Below are 18,791 nucleotides of genomic sequence, written 5' to 3'. Positions count from 1 at the left end.
AAAGCAAAGCCAAAGAGTCCATCCCAAAATCCGACAAACAAGCCAAATGAACAAAAAGCATTGAATTCAATTCTTTCTGATTTTAGAAACTGCATTAAAGAAGGGGTGCACCGGTCCTGGAGATACTGCAATACCAGGTCAATGCGTGGAGTGGACAGAGCAAGCTCTTTTTCCATCTCCCTGTTCTAAAAATCCATTTAATATATGGTCCCCAGATAGGGGACGTATCAGATATTAAACTGATAAGAACAGATACTACACTTGATCTTAGCCAAAAGGCCGAGAAGCGATAACCAGAATTGGTTTCCGACTACGGTGCCACCCAAGGATTCTGAAAAGTCCATTTGTGGAGATGGCCACCTGGACTCCCGTTAAGAAGACATGCTGTCAACCTCTAGATCCCTCACATGCCTGCACTTTTCGGCTTGCTGCTGCTGCAATCCACGCGTTTTAGATCTGCATAACTCCACCTCTTTTAGCACAGTACCCTCAACCCCCGGCTGTTCCCACCCGCCTCAACACCGTTGGAAGGGAGGAGAACCAATTAAGGCGGGGGGGGGGGGTGGAACGAGCAGCTGTCTACCCTTAGCAGGAGGGTTGCTGATTAATTACCTCTCCTGCTGCTGCTGCTGGCTGTCCAGCAGCAGACTGAAGGTGGCTGCTGCTGTGCGCAGGTATATAAAGGCTCAGAGCCTATTATGACACGCGCAGCCAGCGTTCCATTGCCACATTCCGTCTACTGCAGGCGGGATACCTGGATGGCTGAATGTCACTGAGAAGCTCACAGAGACCGCCATAAGCAACAGTTTAAAAGAATGCCACAGACTAATCAACCAAACTTTTTGGGTTGGTTTCTCTTTTATAGTCTGCAGGCATTAAATGAAAGAAGTCAGTGTTCCAGCAGAGGGAGACAACGTTTCAGAAAAGGCATTGTAGCAAACCAAAAAAGAAATTTTAAGCGCAGCAGAGTAACCAGCTCACATACCTGTTAGCTCAGGTGAGTTTAAAAGGCTGCTGTTGATAACAAGGGCATTTGCTAAATAGATGGTGTGTGTGCAACAATATACTGAAAGGTCAATTATATTGTGCAGCTTATCTCACCACCTGTAGTTATTTAGGTGAAAGCTCCAAAATGCTTGCCTAATATGTCTGTTTATCCAAAAGGAAGTATAGAGGGAGAGCTAGATAGATAGCATTGCATTACATTACATGGCAATGCAATGCACAGTTGCTGAAGTTGAACCAAAATGAGCTTGTCATCTGGCTTCTGCAACTTTTAACATGAAAAATCCAATGAGGAGAAGAAAAGCAAAGCCAAAGAGTCCATCCCAAAATCCGACAAACAAGCCAAATGAACAAAAAGCATTGAATTCAATTCTTTCTGATTTTAGAAACTGCATTAAAGAAGGGGTGCACCGGTCCTGGAGATACTGCAATACCAGGTCAATGCGTGGAGTGGACAGAGCAAGCTCTTTTTCCATCTCCCTGTTCTAAAAATCCATTTAATATATGGTCCCCAGATAGGGGACGTATCAGATATTAAACTGATAAGAACAGATACTACACTTGATCTTAGCCAAAAGGCCGAGAAGCGATAACCAGAATTGGTTTCCGACTACGGTGCCACCCAAGGATTCTGAAAAGTCCATTTGTGGAGATGGCCACCTGGACTCCCGTTAAGAAGACATGCTGTCAACCTCTAGATCCCTCACATGCCTGCACTTTTCGGCTTGCTGCTGCTGCAATCCACGCGTTTTAGATCTGCATAACTCCACCTCTTTTAGCACAGTACCCTCAACCCCCGGCTGTTCCCACCCGCCTCAACACCGTTGGAAGGGAGGAGAACCAATTAAGGCGGGGGGGGGGGTGGAACGAGCAGCTGTCTACCCTTAGCAGGAGGGTTGCTGATTAATTACCTCTCCTGCTGCTGCTGCTGCTGGATGTCCAGCAGCAGACTGAAGGTGGCTGCTGCTGTGCGCAGGTATATAAAGGCTCAGAGCCTATTATGACACGCGCAGCCAGCGTTCCATTGCCACATTCCGTCTACTGCAGGCGGGATACCTGGATGGCTGAATGTCACTGAGAAGCTCACAGAGACCGCCATAAGCAACAGTTTAAAAGAATGCCACAGACTAATCAACCAAACTTTTTGGGTTGGTTTCTCTTTTATAGTCTGCAGGCATTAAATGAAAGAAGTCAGTGTTCCAGCAGAGGGAGACAACGTTTCAGAAAAGGCATTGTAGCAAACCAAAAAAGAAATTTTAAGCGCAGCAGAGTAACCAGCTCACATACCTGTTAGCTCAGGTGAGTTTAAAAGGCTGCTGTTGATAACAAGGGCATTTGCTAAATAGATGGTGTGTGTGCAACAATATACTGAAAGGTCAATTATATTGTGCAGCTTATCTCACCACCTGTAGTTATTTAGGTGAAAGCTCCAAAATGCTTGCCTAATATGTCTGTTTATCCAAAAGGAAGTATAGAGGGAGAGCTAGATAGATAGCATTGCATTACATTACATGGCAATGCAATGCACAGTTGCTGAAGTTGAACCAAAATGAGCTTGTCATCTGGCTTCTGCAACTTTTAACATGAAAAATCCAATGAGGAGAAGAAAAGCAAAGCCAAAGAGTCCATCCCAAAATCCGACAAACAAGCCAAATGAACAAAAAGCATTGAATTCAATTCTTTCTGATTTTAGAAACTGCATTAAAGAAGGGGTGCACCGGTCCTGGAGATACTGCAATACCAGGTCAATGCGTGGAGTGGACAGAGCAAGCTCTTTTTCCATCTCCCTGTTCTAAAAATCCATTTAATATATGGTCCCCAGATAGGGGACGTATCAGATATTAAACTGATAAGAACAGATACTACACTTGATCTTAGCCAAAAGGCCGAGAAGCGATAGCCAGAATTGGTTTCCGACTACGGTGCCACCCAAGGATTCTGAAAAGTCCATTTGTGGAGATGGCCACCTGGACTCCCGTTAAGAAGACATGCTGTCAACCTCTAGATCCCTCACATGCCTGCACTTTTCGGCTTGCTGCTGCTGCAATCCACGCGTTTTAGATCTGCATAACTCCACCTCTTTTAGCACAGTACCCTCAACCCCCGGCTGTTCCCACCCGCCTCAACACCGTTGGAAGGGAGGAGAACCAATTAAGGCGGGGGGGGGGGGGTGGAACGAGCAGCTGTCTACCCTTAGCAGGAGGGTTGCTGATTAATTACCTCTCCTGCTGGCTGTCCAGCAGCAGACTGAAGGTGGCTGCTGCTGTGCGCAGGTATATAAAGGCTCAGAGCCTATTATGACACGCGCAGCCAGCGTTCCATTGCCACATTCCGTCTACTGCAGGCGGGATACCTGGATGGCTGAATGTCACTGAGAAGCTCACAGAGACCGCCATAAGCAACAGTTTAAAAGAATGCCACAGACTAATCAACCAAACTTTTTGGGTTGGTTTCTCTTTTATAGTCTGCAGGCATTAAATGAAAGAAGTCAGTGTTCCAGCAGAGGGAGACAACGTTTCAGAAAAGGCATTGTAGCAAACCAAAAAAGAAATTTTAAGCGCAGCAGAGTAACCAGCTCACATACCTGTTAGCTCAGGTGAGTTTAAAAGGCTGCTGTTGATAACAAGGGCATTTGCTAAATAGATGGTGTGTGTGCAACAATATACTGAAAGGTCAATTATATTGTGCAGCTTATCTCACCACCTGTAGTTATTTAGGTGAAAGCTCCAAAATGCTTGCCTAATATGTCTGTTTATCCAAAAGGAAGTATAGAGGGAGAGCTAGATAGATAGCATTGCATTACATTACATGGCAATGCAATGCACAGTTGCTGAAGTTGAACCAAAATGAGCTTGTCATCTGGCTTCTGCAACTTTTAACATGAAAAATCCAATGAGGAGAAGAAAAGCAAAGCCAAAGAGTCCATCCCAAAATCCGACAAACAAGCCAAATGAACAAAAAGCATTGAATTCAATTCTTTCTGATTTTAGAAACTGCATTAAAGAAGGGGTGCACCGGTCCTGGAGATACTGCAATACCAGGTCAATGCGTGGAGTGGACAGAGCAAGCTCTTTTTCCATCTCCCTGTTCTAAAAATCCATTTAATATATGGTCCCCAGATAGGGGACGTATCAGATATTAAACTGATAAGAACAGATACTACACTTGATCTTAGCCAAAAGGCCGAGAAGCGATAACCAGAATTGGTTTCCGACTACGGTGCCACCCAAGGATTCTGAAAAGTCCATTTGTGGAGATGGCCACCTGGACTCCCGTTAAGAAGACATGCTGTCAACCTCTAGATCCCTCACATGCCTGCACTTTTCGGCTTGCTGCTGCTGCAATCCACGCGTTTTAGATCTGCATAACTCCACCTCTTTTAGCACAGTACCCTCAACCCCCGGCTGTTCCCACCCGCCTCAACACCGTTGGAAGGGAGGAGAACCAATTAAGGCGGGGGGGGGGGGTGGAACGAGCAGCTGTCTACCCTTAGCAGGAGGGTTGCTGATTAATTACCTCTCCTGCTGCTGCTGCTGGCTGTCCAGCAGCAGACTGAAGGTGGCTGCTGCTGTGCGCAGGTATATAAAGGCTCAGAGCCTATTATGACACGCGCAGCCAGCGTTCCATTGCCACATTCCGTCTACTGCAGGCGGGATACCTGGATGGCTGAATGTCACTGAGAAGCTCACAGAGACCGCCATAAGCAACAGTTTAAAAGAATGCCACAGACTAATCAACCAAACTTTTTGGGTTGGTTTCTCTTTTATAGTCTGCAGGCATTAAATGAAAGAAGTCAGTGTTCCAGCAGAGGGAGACAACGTTTCAGAAAAGGCATTGTAGCAAACCAAAAAAGAAATTTTAAGCGCAGCAGAGTAACCAGCTCACATACCTGTTAGCTCAGGTGAGTTTAAAAGGCTGCTGTTGATAACAAGGGCATTTGCTAAATAGATGGTGTGTGTGCAACAATATACTGAAAGGTCAATTATATTGTGCAGCTTATCTCACCACCTGTAGTTATTTAGGTGAAAGCTCCAAAATGCTTGCCTAATATGTCTGTTTATCCAAAAGGAAGTATAGAGGGAGAGCTAGATAGATAGCATTGCATTACATTACATGGCAATGCAATGCACAGTTGCTGAAGTTGAACCAAAATGAGCTTGTCATCTGGCTTCTGCAACTTTTAACATGAAAAATCCAATGAGGAGAAGAAAAGCAAAGCCAAAGAGTCCATCCCAAAATCCGACAAACAAGCCAAATGAACAAAAAGCATTGAATTCAATTCTTTCTGATTTTAGAAACTGCATTAAAGAAGGGGTGCACCGGTCCTGGAGATACTGCAATACCAGGTCAATGCGTGGAGTGGACAGAGCAAGCTCTTTTTCCATCTCCCTGTTCTAAAAATCCATTTAATATATGGTCCCCAGATAGGGGACGTATCAGATATTAAACTGATAAGAACAGATACTACACTTGATCTTAGCCAAAAGGCCGAGAAGCGATAACCAGAATTGGTTTCCGACTACGGTGCCACCCAAGGATTCTGAAAAGTCCATTTGTGGAGATGGCCACCTGGACTCCCGTTAAGAAGACATGCTGTCAACCTCTAGATCCCTCACATGCCTGCACTTTTCGGCTTGCTGCTGCTGCAATCCACGCGTTTTAGATCTGCATAACTCCACCTCTTTTAGCACAGTACCCTCAACCCCCGGCTGTTCCCACCCGCCTCAACACCGTTGGAAGGGAGGAGAACCAATTAAGGCGGGGGGGGGGGTGGAACGAGCAGCTGTCTACCCTTAGCAGGAGGGTTGCTGATTAATTACCTCTCCTGCTGCTGCTGCTGCTGGATGTCCAGCAGCAGACTGAAGGTGGCTGCTGCTGTGCGCAGGTATATAAAGGCTCAGAGCCTATTATGACACGCGCAGCCAGCGTTCCATTGCCACATTCCGTCTACTGCAGGCGGGATACCTGGATGGCTGAATGTCACTGAGAAGCTCACAGAGACCGCCATAAGCAACAGTTTAAAAGAATGCCACAGACTAATCAACCAAACTTTTTGGGTTGGTTTCTCTTTTATAGTCTGCAGGCATTAAATGAAAGAAGTCAGTGTTCCAGCAGAGGGAGACAACGTTTCAGAAAAGGCATTGTAGCAAACCAAAAAAGAAATTTTAAGCGCAGCAGAGTAACCAGCTCACATACCTGTTAGCTCAGGTGAGTTTAAAAGGCTGCTGTTGATAACAAGGGCATTTGCTAAATAGATGGTGTGTGTGCAACAATATACTGAAAGGTCAATTATATTGTGCAGCTTATCTCACCACCTGTAGTTATTTAGGTGAAAGCTCCAAAATGCTTGCCTAATATGTCTGTTTATCCAAAAGGAAGTATAGAGGGAGAGCTAGATAGATAGCATTGCATTACATTACATGGCAATGCAATGCACAGTTGCTGAAGTTGAACCAAAATGAGCTTGTCATCTGGCTTCTGCAACTTTTAACATGAAAAATCCAATGAGGAGAAGAAAAGCAAAGCCAAAGAGTCCATCCCAAAATCCGACAAACAAGCCAAATGAACAAAAAGCATTGAATTCAATTCTTTCTGATTTTAGAAACTGCATTAAAGAAGGGGTGCACCGGTCCTGGAGATACTGCAATACCAGGTCAATGCGTGGAGTGGACAGAGCAAGCTCTTTTTCCATCTCCCTGTTCTAAAAATCCATTTAATATATGGTCCCCAGATAGGGGACGTATCAGATATTAAACTGATAAGAACAGATACTACACTTGATCTTAGCCAAAAGGCCGAGAAGCGATAACCAGAATTGGTTTCCGACTACGGTGCCACCCAAGGATTCTGAAAAGTCCATTTGTGGAGATGGCCACCTGGACTCCCGTTAAGAAGACATGCTGTCAACCTCTAGATCCCTCACATGCCTGCACTTTTCGGCTTGCTGCTGCTGCAATCCACGCGTTTTAGATCTGCATAACTCCACCTCTTTTAGCACAGTACCCTCAACCCCCGGCTGTTCCCACCCGCCTCAACACCGTTGGAAGGGAGGAGAACCAATTAAGGCGGGGGGGGGGGGGGTGGAACGAGCAGCTGTCTACCCTTAGCAGGAGGGTTGCTGATTAATTACCTCTCCTGCTGCTGCTGCTGGCTGTCCAGCAGCAGACTGAAGGTGGCTGCTGCTGTGCGCAGGTATATAAAGGCTCAGAGCCTATTATGACACGCGCAGCCAGCGTTCCATTGCCACATTCCGTCTACTGCAGGCGGGATACCTGGATGGCTGAATGTCACTGAGAAGCTCACAGAGACCGCCATAAGCAACAGTTTAAAAGAATGCCACAGACTAATCAACCAAACTTTTTGGGTTGGTTTCTCTTTTATAGTCTGCAGGCATTAAATGAAAGAAGTCAGTGTTCCAGCAGAGGGAGACAACGTTTCAGAAAAGGCATTGTAGCAAACCAAAAAAGAAATTTTAAGCGCAGCAGAGTAACCAGCTCACATACCTGTTAGCTCAGGTGAGTTTAAAAGGCTGCTGTTGATAACAAGGGCATTTGCTAAATAGATGGTGTGTGTGCAACAATATACTGAAAGGTCAATTATATTGTGCAGCTTATCTCACCACCTGTAGTTATTTAGGTGAAAGCTCCAAAATGCTTGCCTAATATGTCTGTTTATCCAAAAGGAAGTATAGAGGGAGAGCTAGATAGATAGCATTGCATTACATTACATGGCAATGCAATGCACAGTTGCTGAAGTTGAACCAAAATGAGCTTGTCATCTGGCTTCTGCAACTTTTAACATGAAAAATCCAATGAGGAGAAGAAAAGCAAAGCCAAAGAGTCCATCCCAAAATCCGACAAACAAGCCAAATGAACAAAAAGCATTGAATTCAATTCTTTCTGATTTTAGAAACTGCATTAAAGAAGGGGTGCACCGGTCCTGGAGATACTGCAATACCAGGTCAATGCGTGGAGTGGACAGAGCAAGCTCTTTTTCCATCTCCCTGTTCTAAAAATCCATTTAATATATGGTCCCCAGATAGGGGACGTATCAGATATTAAACTGATAAGAACAGATTTTTTGATTGAAGCTGCATCCAAGGCACTGAAAAATGTGACCGAAGTCACACCAAAACAGCGCACGAGGCGAGGATTCATGTGGACCCTTCCCGGAGGAGAGGGTCCCCAATAAACCATCCCCATCCCTCCGAGCCAGAAGGCCACAGCGAGGGTCAGGGATCTCCGATGCTCTCCCTAGCCGAAGCCGGAGAAGAGCCGTTTTCGTGCTCCCAGCTTCCATCTAGGCTGCCACCCTAGTGGAGCTGGAGCCTGTGTTGGTTTCTCAGCCCAAAGCTGACCTGACCTCCGACCGGGTTTATAAAAATTCCCCTTCCTAGCCCGGAGGCCAGGAATAGGGGGGGTTGCTCAGAAAGTATGATTGGCAAAGGTGCGGCGTGCTACGAAGCCAAGTCTTTCTGGGGTTCCCAGTCCCAGTAAGCTTGGACTCCCACCAGGGCGCCTACTCCTGGGGCACATTGCTCCAAAGCCCTCACACTTACCCAGCCTAGTGACTTCGATCCTGGAGGGCCATGTTTTCCATCAGATAACTCTATGAGCCACCTGGCGTACTAACAAGTGCACCAAACCAGTGTGTAATATGCATCAATTTACTAGGGCAGCCCAAGGACAAAACTGCCTTTTCAAAAGATACTACACTTGATCTTAGCCAAAAGGCCGAGAAGCGATAACCAGAATTGGTTTCCGACTACGGTGCCACCCAAGGATTCTGAAAAGTCCATTTGTGGAGATGGCCACCTGGACTCCCGTTAAGAAGACATGCTGTCAACCTCTAGATCCCTCACATGCCTGCACTTTTCGGCTTGCTGCTGCTGCAATCCACGCGTTTTAGATCTGCATAACTCCACCTCTTTTAGCACAGTACCCTCAACCCCCGGCTGTTCCCACCCGCCTCAACACCGTTGGAAGGGAGGAGAACCAATTAAGGCGGGGGGGGGGGGGGTGGAACGAGCAGCTGTCTACCCTTAGCAGGAGGGTTGCTGATTAATTACCTCTCCTGCTGCTGCTGCTGCTGGCTGTCCAGCAGCAGACTGAAGGTGGCTGCTGCTGTGCGCAGGTATATAAAGGCTCAGAGCCTATTATGACACGCGCAGCCAGCGTTCCATTGCCACATTCCGTCTACTGCAGGCGGGATACCTGGATGGCTGAATGTCACTGAGAAGCTCACAGAGACCGCCATAAGCAACAGTTTAAAAGAATGCCACAGACTAATCAACCAAACTTTTTGGGTTGGTTTCTCTTTTATAGTCTGCAGGCATTAAATGAAAGAAGTCAGTGTTCCAGCAGAGGGAGACAACGTTTCAGAAAAGGCATTGTAGCAAACCAAAAAAGAAATTTTAAGCGCAGCAGAGTAACCAGCTCACATACCTGTTAGCTCAGGTGAGTTTAAAAGGCTGCTGTTGATAACAAGGGCATTTGCTAAATAGATGGTGTGTGTGCAACAATATACTGAAAGGTCAATTATATTGTGCAGCTTATCTCACCACCTGTAGTTATTTAGGTGAAAGCTCCAAAATGCTTGCCTAATATGTCTGTTTATCCAAAAGGAAGTATAGAGGGAGAGCTAGATAGATAGCATTGCATTACATTACATGGCAATGCAATGCACAGTTGCTGAAGTTGAACCAAAATGAGCTTGTCATCTGGCTTCTGCAACTTTTAACATGAAAAATCCAATGAGGAGAAGAAAAGCAAAGCCAAAGAGTCCATCCCAAAATCCGACAAACAAGCCAAATGAACAAAAAGCATTGAATTCAATTCTTTCTGATTTTAGAAACTGCATTAAAGAAGGGGTGCACCGGTCCTGGAGATACTGCAATACCAGGTCAATGCGTGGAGTGGACAGAGCAAGCTCTTTTTCCATCTCCCTGTTCTAAAAATCCATTTAATATATGGTCCCCAGATAGGGGACGTATCAGATATTAAACTGATAAGAACAGATACTACACTTGATCTTAGCCAAAAGGCCGAGAAGCGATAACCAGAATTGGTTTCCGACTACGGTGCCACCCAAGGATTCTGAAAAGTCCATTTGTGGAGATGGCCACCTGGACTCCCGTTAAGAAGACATGCTGTCAACCTCTAGATCCCTCACATGCCTGCACTTTTCGGCTTGCTGCTGCTGCAATCCACGCGTTTTAGATCTGCATAACTCCACCTCTTTTAGCACAGTACCCTCAACCCCCGGCTGTTCCCACCCGCCTCAACACCGTTGGAAGGGAGGAGAACCAATTAAGGCGGGGGGGGGGGGTGGAACGAGCAGCTGTCTACCCTTAGCAGGAGGGTTGCTGATTAATTACCTCTCCTGCTGCTGCTGCTGCTGGCTGTCCAGCAGCAGACTGAAGGTGGCTGCTGCTGTGCGCAGGTATATAAAGGCTCAGAGCCTATTATGACACGCGCAGCCAGCGTTCCATTGCCACATTCCGTCTACTGCAGGCGGGATACCTGGATGGCTGAATGTCACTGAGAAGCTCACAGAGACCGCCATAAGCAACAGTTTAAAAGAATGCCACAGACTAATCAACCAAACTTTTTGGGTTGGTTTCTCTTTTATAGTCTGCAGGCATTAAATGAAAGAAGTCAGTGTTCCAGCAGAGGGAGACAACGTTTCAGAAAAGGCATTGTAGCAAACCAAAAAAGAAATTTTAAGCGCAGCAGAGTAACCAGCTCACATACCTGTTAGCTCAGGTGAGTTTAAAAGGCTGCTGTTGATAACAAGGGCATTTGCTAAATAGATGGTGTGTGTGCAACAATATACTGAAAGGTCAATTATATTGTGCAGCTTATCTCACCACCTGTAGTTATTTAGGTGAAAGCTCCAAAATGCTTGCCTAATATGTCTGTTTATCCAAAAGGAAGTATAGAGGGAGAGCTAGATAGATAGCATTGCGTTACATTACATGGCAATGCAATGCACAGTTGCTGAAGTTGAACCAAAATGAGCTTGTCATCTGGCTTCTGCAACTTTTAACATGAAAAATCCAATGAGGAGAAGAAAAGCAAAGCCAAAGAGTCCATCCCAAAATCCGACAAACAAGCCAAATGAACAAAAAGCATTGAATTCAATTCTTTCTGATTTTAGAAACTGCATTAAAGAAGGGGTGCACCGGTCCTGGAGATACTGCAATACCAGGTCAATGCGTGGAGTGGACAGAGCAAGCTCTTTTTCCATCTCCCTGTTCTAAAAATCCATTTAATATATGGTCCCCAGATAGGGGACGTATCAGATATTAAACTGATAAGAACAGATACTACACTTGATCTTAGCCAAAAGGCCGAGAAGCGATAACCAGAATTGGTTTCCGACTACGGTGCCACCCAAGGATTCTGAAAAGTCCATTTGTGGAGATGGCCACCTGGACTCCCGTTAAGAAGACATGCTGTCAACCTCTAGATCCCTCACATGCCTGCACTTTTCGGCTTGCTGCTGCTGCAATCCACGCGTTTTAGATCTGCATAACTCCACCTCTTTTAGCACAGTACCCTCAACCCCCGGCTGTTCCCACCCGCCTCAACACCGTTGGAAGGGAGGAGAACCAATTAAGGCGGGGGGGGGGGGTGGAACGAGCAGCTGTCTACCCTTAGCAGGAGGGTTGCTGATTAATTACCTCTCCTGCTGCTGCTGCTGCTGGCTGTCCAGCAGCAGACTGAAGGTGGCTGCTGCTGTGCGCAGGTATATAAAGGCTCAGAGCCTATTATGACACGCGCAGCCAGCGTTCCATTGCCACATTCCGTCTACTGCAGGCGGGATACCTGGATGGCTGAATGTCACTGAGAAGCTCACAGAGACCGCCATAAGCAACAGTTTAAAAGAATGCCACAGACTAATCAACCAAACTTTTTGGGTTGGTTTCTCTTTTATAGTCTGCAGGCATTAAATGAAAGAAGTCAGTGTTCCAGCAGAGGGAGACAACGTTTCAGAAAAGGCATTGTAGCAAACCAAAAAAGAAATTTTAAGCGCAGCAGAGTAACCAGCTCACATACCTGTTAGCTCAGGTGAGTTTAAAAGGCTGCTGTTGATAACAAGGGCATTTGCTAAATAGATGGTGTGTGTGCAACAATATACTGAAAGGTCAATTATATTGTGCAGCTTATCTCACCACCTGTAGTTATTTAGGTGAAAGCTCCAAAATGCTTGCCTAATATGTCTGTTTATCCAAAAGGAAGTATAGAGGGAGAGCTAGATAGATAGCATTGCATTACATTACATGGCAATGCAATGCACAGTTGCTGAAGTTGAACCAAAATGAGCTTGTCATCTGGCTTCTGCAACTTTTAACATGAAAAATCCAATGAGGAGAAGAAAAGCAAAGCCAAAGAGTCCATCCCAAAATCCGACAAACAAGCCAAATGAACAAAAAGCATTGAATTCAATTCTTTCTGATTTTAGAAACTGCATTAAAGAAGGGGTGCACCGGTCCTGGAGATACTGCAATACCAGGTCAATGCGTGGAGTGGACAGAGCAAGCTCTTTTTCCATCTCCCTGTTCTAAAAATCCATTTAATATATGGTCCCCAGATAGGGGACGTATCAGATATTAAACTGATAAGAACAGATACTACACTTGATCTTAGCCAAAAGGCCGAGAAGCGATAACCAGAATTGGTTTCCGACTACGGTGCCACCCAAGGATTCTGAAAAGTCCATTTGTGGAGATGGCCACCTGGACTCCCGTTAAGAAGACATGCTGTCAACCTCTAGATCCCTCACATGCCTGCACTTTTCGGCTTGCTGCTGCTGCAATCCACGCGTTTTAGATCTGCATAACTCCACCTCTTTTAGCACAGTACCCTCAACCCCCGGCTGTTCCCACCCGCCTCAACACCGTTGGAAGGGAGGAGAACCAATTAAGGCGGGGGAGGGGGGGTGGAACGAGCAGCTGTCTACCCTTAGCAGGAGGGTTGCTGATTAATTACCTCTCCTGCTGCTGCTGGCTGTCCAGCAGCAGACTGAAGGTGGCTGCTGCTGTGCGCAGGTATATAAAGGCTCAGAGCCTATTATGACACGCGCAGCCAGCGTTCCATTGCCACATTCCGTCTACTGCAGGCGGGATACCTGGATGGCTGAATGTCACTGAGAAGCTCACAGAGACCGCCATAAGCAACAGTTTAAAAGAATGCCACAGACTAATCAACCAAACTTTTTGGGTTGGTTTCTCTTTTATAGTCTGCAGGCATTAAATGAAAGAAGTCAGTGTTCCAGCAGAGGGAGACAACGTTTCAGAAAAGGCATTGTAGCAAACCAAAAAAGAAATTTTAAGCGCAGCAGAGTAACCAGCTCACATACCTGTTAGCTCAGGTGAGTTTAAAAGGCTGCTGTTGATAACAAGGGCATTTGCTAAATAGATGGTGTGTGTGCAACAATATACTGAAAGGTCAATTATATTGTGCAGCTTATCTCACCACCTGTAGTTATTTAGGTGAAAGCTCCAAAATGCTTGCCTAATATGTCTGTTTATCCAAAAGGAAGTATAGAGGGAGAGCTAGATAGATAGCATTGCATTACATTACATGGCAATGCAATGCACAGTTGCTGAAGTTGAACCAAAATGAGCTTGTCATCTGGCTTCTGCAACTTTTAACATGAAAAATCCAATGAGGAGAAGAAAAGCAAAGCCAAAGAGTCCATCCCAAAATCCGACAAACAAGCGAAATGAACAAAAAGCATTGAATTCAATTCTTTCTGATTTTAGAAACTGCATTAAAGAAGGGGTGCACCGGTCCTGGAGATACTGCAATACCAGGTCAATGCGTGGAGTGGACAGAGCAAGCTCTTTTTCCATCTCCCTGTTCTAAAAATCCATTTAATATATGGTCCCCAGATAGGGGACGTATCAGATATTAAACTGATAAGAACAGATACTACACTTGATCTTAGCCAAAAGGCCGAGAAGCGATAACCAGAATTGGTTTCCGACTACGGTGCCACCCAAGGATTCTGAAAAGTCCATTTGTGGAGATGGCCACCTGGACTCCCGTTAAGAAGACATGCTGTCAACCTCTAGATCCCTCACATGCCTGCACTTTTCGGCTTGCTGCTGCTGCAATCCACGCGTTTTAGATCTGCATAACTCCACCTCTTTTAGCACAGTACCCTCAACCCCCGGCTGTTCCCACCCGCCTCAACACCGTTGGAAGGGAGGAGAACCAATTAAGGCGGGGGGGGGGGTGGAACGAGCAGCTGTCTACCCTTAGCAGGAGGGTTGCTGATTAATTACCTCTCCTGCTGCTGCTGCTGCTGGCTGTCCAGCAGCAGACTGAAGGTGGCTGCTGCTGTGCGCAGGTATATAAAGGCTCAGAGCCTATTATGACACGCGCAGCCAGCGTTCCATTGCCACATTCCGTCTACTGCAGGCGGGATACCTGGATGGCTGAATGTCACTGAGAAGCTCACAGAGACCGCCATAAGCAACAGTTTAAAAGAATGCCACAGACTAATCAACCAAACTTTTTGGGTTGGTTTCTCTTTTATAGTCTGCAGGCATTAAATGAAAGAAGTCAGTGTTCCAGCAGAGGGAGACAACGTTTCAGAAAAGGCATTGTAGCAAACCAAAAAAGAAATTTTAAGCGCAGCAGAGTAACCAGCTCACATACCTGTTAGCTCAGGTGAGTTTAAAAGGCTGCTGTTGATAACAAGGGCATTTGCTAAATAGATGGTGTGTGTGCAACAATATACTGAAAGGTCAATTATATTGTGCAGCTTATCTCACCACCTGTAGTTATTTAGGTGAAAGCTCCAAAATGCTTGCCTAATATGTCTGTTTATCCAAAAGGAAGTATAGAGGGAGAGCTAGATAGATAGCATTGCATTACATTACATGGCAATGCAATGCACAGTTGCTGAAGTTGAACCAAAATGAGCTTGTCATCTGGCTTCTGCAACTTTTAACATGAAAAATCCAATGAGGAGAAGAAAAGCAAAGCCAAAGAGTCCATCCCAAAATCCGACAAACAAGCCAAATGAACAAAAAGCATTGAATTCAATTCTTTCTGATTTTAGAAACTGCATTAAAGAAGGGGTGCACCGGTCCTGGAGATACTGCAATACCAGGTCAATGCGTGGAGTGGACAGAGCAAGCTCTTTTTCCATCTCCCTGTTCTAAAAATCCATTTAATATATGGTCCCCAGATAGGGGACGTATCAGATATTAAACTGATAAGAACAGATACTACACTTGATCTTAGCCAAAAGGCCGAGAAGCGATAACCAGAATTGGTTTCCGACTACGGTGCCACCCAAGGATTCTGAAAAGTCCATTTGTGGAGATGGCCACCTGGACTCCCGTTAAGAAGACATGCTGTCAACCTCTAGATCCCTCACATGCCTGCACTTTTCGGCTTGCTGCTGCTGCAATCCACGCGTTTTAGATCTGCATAACTCCACCTCTTTTAGCACAGTACCCTCAACCCCCGGCTGTTCCCACCCGCCTCAACACCGTTGGAAGGGAGGAGAACCAATTAAGGCGGGGGGGGGGGTGGAACGAGCAGCTGTCTACCCTTAGCAGGAGGGTTGCTGATTAATTACCTCTCCTGCTGCTGCTGCTGGCTGTCCAGCAGCAGACTGAAGGTGGCTGCTGCTGTGCGCAGGTATATAAAGGCTCAGAGCCTATTATGACTCGCCCAGCCAGCGTTCCATTGCCACATTCCGTCTACTGCAGGCGGGATACCTGGATGGCTGAATGTCACTGAGAAGCTCACAGAGACCGCCATAAGCAACAGTTTAAAAGAATGCCACAGACTAATCAACCAAACTTTTTGGGTTGGTTTCTCTTTTATAGTCTGCAGGCATTAAATGAAAGAAGTCAGTGTTCCAGCAGAGGGAGACAACGTTTCAGAAAAGGCATTGTAGCAAACCAAAAAAGAAATTTTAAGCGCAGCAGAGTAACCAGCTCACATACCTGTTAGCTCAGGTGAGTTTAAAAGGCTGCTGTTGATAACAAGGGCATTTGCTAAATAGATGGTGTGTGTGCAACAATATACTGAAAGGTCAATTATATTGTGCAGCTTATCTCACCACCTGTAGTTATTTAGGTGAAAGCTCCAAAATGCTTGCCTAATATGTCTGTTTATCCAAAAGGAAGTATAGAGGGAGAGCTAGATAGATAGCATTGCATTATATTACATGGCAATGCAATGCACAGTTGCTGAAGTTGAACCAAAATGAGCTTGTCATCTGGCTTCTGCAACTTTTAACATGAAAAATCCAATGAGGAGAAGAAAAGCAAAGCCAAAGAGTCCATCCCAAAATCCGACAAACAAGCCAAATGAACAAAAAGCATTGAATTCAATTCTTTCTGATTTTAGAAACTGCATTAAAGAAGGGGTGCACCGGTCCTGGAGATACTGCAATACCAGGTCAATGCGTGGAGTGGACAGAGCAAGCTCTTTTTCCATCTCCCTGTTCTAAAAATCCATTTAATATATGGTCCCCAGATAGGGGACGTATCAGATATTAAACTGATAAGAACAGATACTACACTTGATCTTAGCCAAAAGGCCGAGAAGCGATAACCAGAATTGGTTTCCGACTACGGTGCCACCCAAGGATTCTGAAAAGTCCATTTGTGGAGATGGCCACCTGGACTCCCGTTAAGAAGACATGCTGTCAACCTCTAGATCCCTCACATGCCTGCACTTTTCGGCTTGCTGCTGCTGCAATCCACGCGTTTTAGATCTGCATAACTCCACCTCTTTTAGCACAGTACCCTCAACCCCTGGCTGTTCCCACCCGCCTCAACACCGTTGGAAGGGAGGAGAACCAATTCAGGCGGGGGGGGGGGGAGGGTGGAACGAGCAGCTGTCTACCCTTAGCAGGAGGGTTGCTGATTAATTACCTCTCCTGCTGCTGCTGCTGCTGGCTGTCCAGCAGCAGACTGAAGGTGGCTGCTGCTGTGCGCAGGTATATAAAGGCTCAGAGCCTATTATGACACGCGCAGCCAGCGTTCCATTGCCACATTCCGTCTACTGCAGGCGGGATACCTGGATGGCTGAATGTCACTGAGAAGCTCACAGAGACCGCCATAAGCAACAGTTTAAAAGAATGCCACAGACTAATCAACCAAACTTTTTGGGTTGGTTTCTCTTTTATAGTCTGCAGGCATTAAATGAAAGAAGTCAGTGTTCCAGCAGAGGGAGACAACGTTTCAGAAAAGGCATTGTAGCAAACCAAAAAAGAAATTTTAAGCGCAGCAGAGTAACCAGCTCACATACCTGTTAGCTCAGGTGAGTTTAAAAGGCTGCTGTTGATAACAAGGGCATTTGCTAAATAGATGGTGTGTGTGCAACAATATACTGAAAGGTCAATTATATTGTGCAGCTTATCTCACCACCTGTAGTTATTTAGGTGAAAGCTCCAAAATGCTTGCCTAATATGTCTGTTTATCCAAAAGGAAGTATAGAGGGAGAGCTAGATAGATAGCATTGCATTACATTACATGGCAATGCAATGCACAGTTGCTGAAGTTGAACCAAAATGAGCTTGTCATCTGGCTTCTGCAACTTTTAACATGAAAAATCCAATGAGGAGAAGAAAAGCAAAGCCAAAGAGTCCATCCCAAAATCCGACAAACAAGCCAAATGAACAAAAAGCATTGAATTCAATTCTTTCTTTATTTTAGAAACTGCATTAAAGAAGGGGTGCACCGGTCCTGGAGATACTGCAATACCAGGTCAATGCGTGGAGTGGACAGAGCAAGCTCTTTTTCCATCTCCCTGTTCTAAAAATCCATTTAATATATGGTCCCCAGATAGGGGACGTATCAGATATTAAACTGATAAGAACAGATACTACACTTGATCTTAGCCAAAAGGCCGAGAAGCGATAACCAGAATTGGTTTCCGACTACGGTGCCACCCAAGGATTCTGAAAAGTCCATTTGTGGAGATGGCCACCTGGACTCCCGTTAAGAAGACATGCTGTCAACCTCTAGATCCCTCACATGCCTGCACTTTTCGGCTTGCTGCTGCTGCAATCCACGCGTTTTAGATCTGCATAACTCCACCTCTTTTAGCACAGTACCCTCAACTCCCGGCTGTTCCCACCCGCCTCAACACCGTTGGAAGGGAGGAGAACCAATTAAGGCGGGGGGGGGGGTGGAACGAGCAGCTGTCTACCCTTAGCAGGAGGGTTGCTGATTAATTACCTCTCCTGCTGCTGCTGCTGCTGGCTGTCCAGCAGCAGACTGAAGGTGGCTGCTGCTGTGCGCAGGTATATAAAGGCTCAGAGCCTATTATGACACGCGCAGCCAGCGTTCCATTGCCACATTCCGTCTACTGCAGGCGGGATACCTGGATGGCTGAATGTCACTGAGAAGCTCACAGAGACCGCCATAAGCAACAGTTTAAAAGAATGCCACAGACTAATCAACCAAACTTTTTGGGTTGGTTTCTCTTTTATAGTCTGCAGGCATTAAATGAAAGAAGTCAGTGTTCCAGCAGAGGGAGACAACGTTTCAGAAAAGGCATTGTAGCAAACCAAAAAAGAAATTTTAAGCGCAGCAGAGTAACCAGCTCACATACCTGTTAGCTCAGGTGAGTTTAAAAGGCTGCTGTTGATAACAAGGGCATTTGCTAAATAGATGGTGTGTGTGCAACAATATACTGAAAGGTCAATTATATTGTGCAGCTTATCTCACCACCTGTAGTTATTTAGGTGAAAGCTCCAAAATGCTTGCCTAATATGTCTGTTGATCCAAAAGGAAGTATAGAGGG

General features: G+C 45.7%; 14 non-coding genes and 1 pseudogene across 14 annotated transcripts; all 15 read right to left on the bottom strand.

Annotated features, from left to right (window-relative positions):
• Positions 1 to 100: 100 nt before the first annotated feature.
• On the bottom strand, positions 101 to 291 carry LOC141157964 (U2 spliceosomal RNA). The gene has a single exon (XR_012248002.1). It is a non-coding gene; the product is annotated as a U2 spliceosomal RNA (small nuclear RNA).
• Positions 292 to 1,405: 1,114 nt separating this feature from the next.
• Positions 1,406 to 1,596, bottom strand: LOC141157963 (U2 spliceosomal RNA). Its single transcript, XR_012248001.1, has one exon. It is a non-coding gene; the product is annotated as a U2 spliceosomal RNA (small nuclear RNA).
• Positions 1,597 to 2,712: 1,116 nt separating this feature from the next.
• LOC141157962 (U2 spliceosomal RNA) lies at positions 2,713 to 2,903 on the bottom strand. The gene has a single exon (XR_012248000.1). It is a non-coding gene; the product is annotated as a U2 spliceosomal RNA (small nuclear RNA).
• A 1,106-nt stretch (positions 2,904 to 4,009) lies between these two features.
• Positions 4,010 to 4,200, bottom strand: LOC141157961 (U2 spliceosomal RNA). The gene has a single exon (XR_012247999.1). It is a non-coding gene; the product is annotated as a U2 spliceosomal RNA (small nuclear RNA).
• A 1,114-nt stretch (positions 4,201 to 5,314) lies between these two features.
• On the bottom strand, positions 5,315 to 5,505 carry LOC141157959 (U2 spliceosomal RNA). Its single transcript, XR_012247997.1, has one exon. It is a non-coding gene; the product is annotated as a U2 spliceosomal RNA (small nuclear RNA).
• A 1,116-nt stretch (positions 5,506 to 6,621) lies between these two features.
• On the bottom strand, positions 6,622 to 6,812 carry LOC141157958 (U2 spliceosomal RNA). Its single transcript, XR_012247996.1, has one exon. It is a non-coding gene; the product is annotated as a U2 spliceosomal RNA (small nuclear RNA).
• Positions 6,813 to 7,928: 1,116 nt separating this feature from the next.
• On the bottom strand, positions 7,929 to 8,110 carry LOC141160086 (U2 spliceosomal RNA). The gene has a single exon (XR_012250072.1). It is a non-coding gene; the product is annotated as a U2 spliceosomal RNA (small nuclear RNA).
• A 524-nt stretch (positions 8,111 to 8,634) lies between these two features.
• On the bottom strand, positions 8,635 to 8,750 carry LOC141160354 (U2 spliceosomal RNA; annotated as a pseudogene).
• Positions 8,751 to 9,869: 1,119 nt separating this feature from the next.
• On the bottom strand, positions 9,870 to 10,060 carry LOC141157957 (U2 spliceosomal RNA). The gene has a single exon (XR_012247995.1). It is a non-coding gene; the product is annotated as a U2 spliceosomal RNA (small nuclear RNA).
• Positions 10,061 to 11,177: 1,117 nt separating this feature from the next.
• LOC141157956 (U2 spliceosomal RNA) lies at positions 11,178 to 11,368 on the bottom strand. The gene has a single exon (XR_012247994.1). It is a non-coding gene; the product is annotated as a U2 spliceosomal RNA (small nuclear RNA).
• A 1,117-nt stretch (positions 11,369 to 12,485) lies between these two features.
• LOC141157955 (U2 spliceosomal RNA) lies at positions 12,486 to 12,676 on the bottom strand. The gene has a single exon (XR_012247993.1). It is a non-coding gene; the product is annotated as a U2 spliceosomal RNA (small nuclear RNA).
• A 1,112-nt stretch (positions 12,677 to 13,788) lies between these two features.
• LOC141157953 (U2 spliceosomal RNA) lies at positions 13,789 to 13,979 on the bottom strand. Its single transcript, XR_012247991.1, has one exon. It is a non-coding gene; the product is annotated as a U2 spliceosomal RNA (small nuclear RNA).
• A 1,116-nt stretch (positions 13,980 to 15,095) lies between these two features.
• Positions 15,096 to 15,286, bottom strand: LOC141157952 (U2 spliceosomal RNA). The gene has a single exon (XR_012247990.1). It is a non-coding gene; the product is annotated as a U2 spliceosomal RNA (small nuclear RNA).
• A 1,113-nt stretch (positions 15,287 to 16,399) lies between these two features.
• LOC141157951 (U2 spliceosomal RNA) lies at positions 16,400 to 16,590 on the bottom strand. Its single transcript, XR_012247989.1, has one exon. It is a non-coding gene; the product is annotated as a U2 spliceosomal RNA (small nuclear RNA).
• Positions 16,591 to 17,712: 1,122 nt separating this feature from the next.
• Positions 17,713 to 17,903, bottom strand: LOC141157950 (U2 spliceosomal RNA). Its single transcript, XR_012247988.1, has one exon. It is a non-coding gene; the product is annotated as a U2 spliceosomal RNA (small nuclear RNA).
• Positions 17,904 to 18,791: the final 888 nt, after the last annotated feature.

The sequence above is a fragment of the Phyllobates terribilis genome, unplaced genomic scaffold, assembly GCF_046119375.1.
Source record: "Phyllobates terribilis strain yellow unplaced genomic scaffold, ASM4611937v1 Scaffold_8__6_contigs__length_399053987, whole genome shotgun sequence".
In the NCBI taxonomy this organism is placed as follows: domain Eukaryota; kingdom Metazoa; phylum Chordata; class Amphibia; order Anura; family Dendrobatidae; genus Phyllobates; species Phyllobates terribilis.
This window is presented reverse-complemented; position numbering and strand designations above follow the sequence as displayed.